The following is a 6,019-nucleotide window of genomic DNA, read 5'->3' on the forward strand; positions in this document are numbered from 1 at the left end:
TTTGGGAGGTATTTCATATGTTACATGTGTCAAGTCTCGAAATCAGACATAAACAAATGCAGGTGACATATAGTTAGGCGAGCCTCTCCATTCTTTTGTAAGAAATTGAGTAAATTCCAAACATATCGCAGTGTATGTCGGGATAGCACAGCCTGGCTAGCTCAGACGAAGTGGCTTTCTGAGGGTCTAATTTGCCTCTACATCCTCAATAATCTTCACTCCCTCAGCTTTGGGACACTTGTGCAAATGGCAGAGGTGCGCATTAATACACAAATGGAGGGCCGAGGAGATTGGTACAGGCCAGCTCTGTTTCCAACGGCAGGATTTTTGTTAGCTGGCACAGCTTCAACAACACCTCTGATTGGATGACAGAGGAACTTGGCAGTAAAACAACCCCTGATTTGTCAGAAGATTGGTGGTGTATGTGTCTGATTAAGGAAAGCCATGATTTTGGATCAGTATTAATAGCCTGGGGACGTCTTTACAGAACCCATTACAAATGGGCAAGGGAATAAGGGGAGGAGAGAGATGAGGGAGAGAGGAGAAGGAATGGAGGGAGTACAGTAGTTAAACCACAAACAGGTACTTTGTTTGTCTGTAAATCCTGGCTGGTGTTTCCTCCATGTTGTCACCTGCTGAATATGTACGTAGTGCTACTGCTTTAGCCAACAGTATGAGTGGTGAATATCGAGTACAGAGTAGACTGAGTTGTTGTGATGCTTATTTATTCTCTACTACTTCCTCCAGGTAGCCACATCCACCTCCCCCAACTGTCTGACCCCTTCTGTGACTGGTCGTGTGTGTGTCTGATTCCCTGGTCCCTCAATGGGCTCATGTGTCCTGTAGTAAAAAACAGGAGGTTGGCAGAGCAGAGAGTTCTCCCAGCCACCATACATCTCTATGTTTCTCTCTTAACTGGTATGACTGCTCCTATGTCTGGAATCTGACATCACCCATCCGTAATTGGACCAACACACACTGTCCTGCCAAGGCGTGTTTGTGATAGTAGCCCAAAAAAGCACATACATCTCTCTCTCCCGGAGTGATGAAGATTAAGGATGAAGAAGAGCCTGCGAGTGTCTCACAGAACTGTAACCTTTATAACCAGCAAGTTTTCAAAGTTTGGGGTCACTTAGAAATGTACATTGTTTGTCCATTAAAATAAATAAAATGGATCAGAAATACAGTGTAGACATAGTTAAATGTTGTAAATGACTATTGTAGCTGGAAACAGCTGATTTTGAATAGAATATCTACATAGACATACAGAGGTCCATTATGAGCAACCATCACTGTGTTCCAATGGCACGTTGTGTTAGCTAATCCAAGTTTATTATTTTAAAAAGGCTAATTGATCATTAGAAAATCCTTTTGCAATTATGTTAGCACAGCTGAAAACTGTTGTGCTGATTAAAGAAGCAAGAAAACAACTGGCCTTCTTTAGACTAGTTGAGAATCTGGAGCATCAGCATTTGTGGGTTCAAAACAGGCTCAAAATGGCCAGAAACAAAGACTCTTTCTGAAATTTGGCAGTCTATTCTTGTACTGAAAAATTAAGGCTATTCCATGCAAGAAATTGCCAAGCAACTGAAGATCTCGTACAACACTGTGTACTACTCCCTTCACAGAACAGTGCAAACTGGCTCTAACCAGAATAGAAAGGGGAGTGGGAGGCCCCGGTGTACAACTGAACAAGAGGACAAGTACATTAGCGTCTAGTTTGTTTTGTACACTCAGTGACTGAATACACTTTCACTTTTTGTTACGTTAAAGCCTTATTCTAAAATGGATTAAATAAAAAATGTTCCTCAGCAATCTACACACAATACTCCATAAAGACGAAGCGAAAACAGGTTTTTAGACACAGAAATGCCTTAATTTACATATGTTTCCAGACCCTTTTGCTATAATACTCAAAATTGAGCTCAAATACATCCTGTTTCCATTGATCATCCTTGAGATGTTTCTACAACTTGATTGGAGTCCACCTTTGGTAAATTCAATTAATTGGATATGATTTGGAAAAGCACACACCTCTCGATATAAGGTTCCACAGTTGACAGTGCATGTCAGAGCAAAACCAAGCCATAAGGTTGAAGGAATTGTCCTTAGAGCTCCGAGACTGGATTGTGTCGAGGCACAGATCTAGGGAATGTTAACAAAAAAATGGCTGCAGCCTTGTAGCTCAAATAAACAGCAAACCTAGTTTCAAAAAGGGCAGGCTGCCTTCTGAGAATTTGAAGGCGATCGAATAAACCCCCACTTCCTTCCATTCTGCTAGCAAACATTCAATCTTTGGAGAATAAAATCGATGACCTACAAACAAGATTAAACTACCAATGGGACATTCAAAACTGCAATATCTTATGCTTCATGGAGTCGTGACTGAACCATGACATTATCAACATACAGCTGGCTGGTTATACGTTGTACCGGCAGGATAGAACAGCAACATCTGGTAAGACAAGGGGTGGCGGACTATATTTTCTTGTAAATAAACAGCTGGTGCACAATATCTAAGGAAGTCTTGAGCAATTGCTCGCCTGAAGTAGAGTATCTCATGATAAGCTGTGGACCACACTATCTACCTAGAGAGTTTTCAGCTGTATTTTTCCTAGCTGTTTACATACCACCACAGACTGATGCTGGCACTAAGACAGCATTAAATGAGCTGTATTCCTTCATAAGCAAACAAGAAAACGCTCACTCTGAGGCGGCGCTCCTAGTAGCCGGGGACTTTAATGCAGGGAAACTTAAATCCATTTAACCAAATTTCTATCAGCATGTTAAATGTGCAACCAGAGAGAAAAAAGCTCTGGACCACCTTTACTCCACACACAGAGACGCTCTCCCTCGCCCTACATTTGGCAAATCTGACCATAATTCTATCCTCCTGATTCCTGCTTACAAGCAAAAGTGAAAGCAGGAAGCACCAGGGTCTAGATCAATAAAAAAGTGGTCAGATGAAGCAGATGCTAAGCAACAGGACTGTTTTACTAGCACAGGCTGGAATATGTTCTGGGATTCCTCCGATGGCATAAGGAGTACACCACATCAGTCTTTGGCTTCATCAATAAGTGCATCGATGACGTCGTCCCCACAGTGACCATACATACATACCCCAACTAGAAGCCATGGATTACAGGAAAAGTCTGCACTGAGCTAAAGGCTAGAGCTGCCGCTTTCAAGGAGCAGGACTCTAACCCGGAAGCTTATGAGAAATCCCGCTATGCCCTCCGACGAACCATCCAACAGGCAAAGCGTCAATACAGGACTAAGATCGATTCGTACTACATCGGCTCTGACGCTCATCAGATGTGGCAGGGCTTGCAAACATTAGACTACAAAAGGGAAAAGCAGCCGAGAGCTGCGCAGTGACACGAGCCTACCAGACGAGCTAAACTACTTCTATGCTCACTTCGAGGCAAATAACACTGAAACATGCATGAGAGCACCAGCTGTTCCAGAATACTTTATTATCACGCTCTCCGCAGCCAATGTGAGTAAGACCTTTAAACAAGTCAACATTCACAAGGCCGACTACTGACCTATAACACTCACAACTGTAGTCATGAAGTGCTCTGAAATGCTGATCATGGCTCACATCAACACCATTATCCCAGAAACCCTAGACCACTTCAATTGGCATACCACCCCAACAGATCCACAGATGATGCAATCTCTATTGCACTCCACACTGCCCTTTCCCACCTGGACAAAAGGAACACCTATATGAGAACACTATTCATTGACTAGTGCTCAGCGTTCAACACCATAGTGCCCTCAAAGCTCATCATTAAGCTAAGGACCCTGGGACTTAGTGGGACTATCATTTGTTTTTCAACAGGACAGTGACCTAAAACACACCTCCAGGCTGTGTAAGGGCTATTTGACCAAGAAGGAGAGTGATGTAGATGCATCAGATAACCTGGCCTCCACAATCACCCGATCTCAACCCAATTGAGATGGTTTGGGATGAGTTGGACCGTAGAGTGAAGGAAAAGCAGCCAACAAGTGCTCACATACATTATGTGGTAACCCCTTCAAGGCTGTTGGAAAAGCATTCCAGGTGAATCTAGTTGAGAGAATGCCAAGAGTGTGCTAAGCTGTCAACAAGTCAAAGGGTAGCTACTTTTAAGAATCTCAAATATAAAATAGATTTTGTTTAACACTTTAGTTACTACATGTTATTTTATAGTTTTGATGTCTTCACTATTATTCTCCAATGTAGAAAATAGTAAAAATAAAGTCCAAACTTTTGACTGGTACTGTATATGTATTTGTCTTTTGTATTGGATAGAGACCGTCACGGACCAATAACCTGCATTATAAAGGGAATGGCCACTACATTTTAGTCACTATGGAAGCACCAATAAAGTCGGTCTCTCAACTTTGCAACAATACAGGACAGATTCATGCGGGGAGCATCAAAGGGGAAAGGGTAGGAGTGGAAAGAGGAACATGAGGGATTTGTTTTTTATATTTTCTTGTGAATATATGCCTACTACGAAGCTTGTGGATTGATCAGCACTATTTGCCCCGATTGCTCAGTTTTTTCCCCCCGATTGCTGGTGGTTCCAAACTTCTTCCATTTAACAATGATGGAAGCCACTGTGTTCTTGGGGACCTTCAATGCTGCCTTGGGGACCCTTTTTGAAACCAAGTTTGCTGTTTATTTGAGATAAAAGGCTGCAGCCATTTTTTGTTACCCTTCCCCAGATCTGTGCCTCAACACAATCCTGTCTTGGAGCTCTAAGGACAATTCCTTCGACCTCATGGCTTGGTTTTTGCTCTGACATGCTCTGTCAACTGTGGGACCTAATATAGATAGGTGTGTGCCTTCCCGAATCATGCCCAATCAATTGAATTTACCAAAGGTGGACTCCAAGTTGAGGAAACATGTCAAGGATAATCAATGGAAACAGGATGCACCGGAGCTTAATTTTGAGACTGATAGCAAAGGGTCTGAATACTTATGTACATAAAAGGTATTTGTTTTTTATTTTAATAATAAAAACCTGTTTTTGCTTTGTTATTATGGGGTATTGTGTCTAGATTGAGGAACATTTTTTATTTCATCCATTTTAGAATAAGGCTGTAACGTAACCAAATGTGGAAAAAGTCAAGTGGTCCTCATTCTTTCCGAATGCACTGTATGAGAGGTTGTATCATGGCTCACTCTTCACGTAAGAAAAAGAAACCCATAAAGAATTAGAGATACTACAACAGAAAATCAACGACTTAGCAAGAAAACACAGTTTAAATAGAAATGCTGACAATAACAAACTGGAGGACTGAACTATCTACTTACAGCCATTAAGATTTGGTATATTATAAAAGTGAAACAAAAGCCAGACATATTTGATAGGTGTTTAGTTTGAAATTGTGTTTGTAGAGAAAAGAAAACATGCAGAAAAGATATTGAACTAGATATATTTTTTAAGTAATAACATCTTTGAGAACTAACAATCAAATAAAAGCCAGACAGTCAGGGAGAATCAAAAATGTTTAAAAAAAAATTGCATTCAGGGCCACATGCCATTTGATTTTATTACACTGTTTAAGCAGAGGAACACCACATTAGTCATGGCAAAATGTATAGAATTGCAGCAAATTAGCTTAAACAGCACACCTTCACATTTCCAGCTAATACACTGTAGACTGTTAGATTTCACACTTCCTCTTCCAATGAAATGTGTGGGGATGTAAAACATTATGAAACTGTCTACCAAATGTAGTCATTTTAAAATGTTGATTACTTCTACTTGCCATTGCCATTCATCCGATAAGACGAGCCGTGTTTGAATTTGGTTTTGGGCTAAAACAATATGGGGGTCCCTGGGTCGGCGGATTGCCTGGGCGGATGTCCCTGTGCATGAAAGGTTTGAAAACCCCTGAACTATACAATGACTGTACAACTTTCCACTCTGTCATTGTCTCTACCTTTATAAGTGTGTGCCAGGCACTGTAGTAAATAGTAATAGTAGCAGTGAAATGAGAGGAGCAGCAGGGACAGTAT

This window comes from Oncorhynchus masou, chromosome 15, assembly GCF_036934945.1.
Source record: "Oncorhynchus masou masou isolate Uvic2021 chromosome 15, UVic_Omas_1.1, whole genome shotgun sequence".
Taxonomy (NCBI): Eukaryota; Metazoa; Chordata; class Actinopteri; order Salmoniformes; family Salmonidae; genus Oncorhynchus; species Oncorhynchus masou.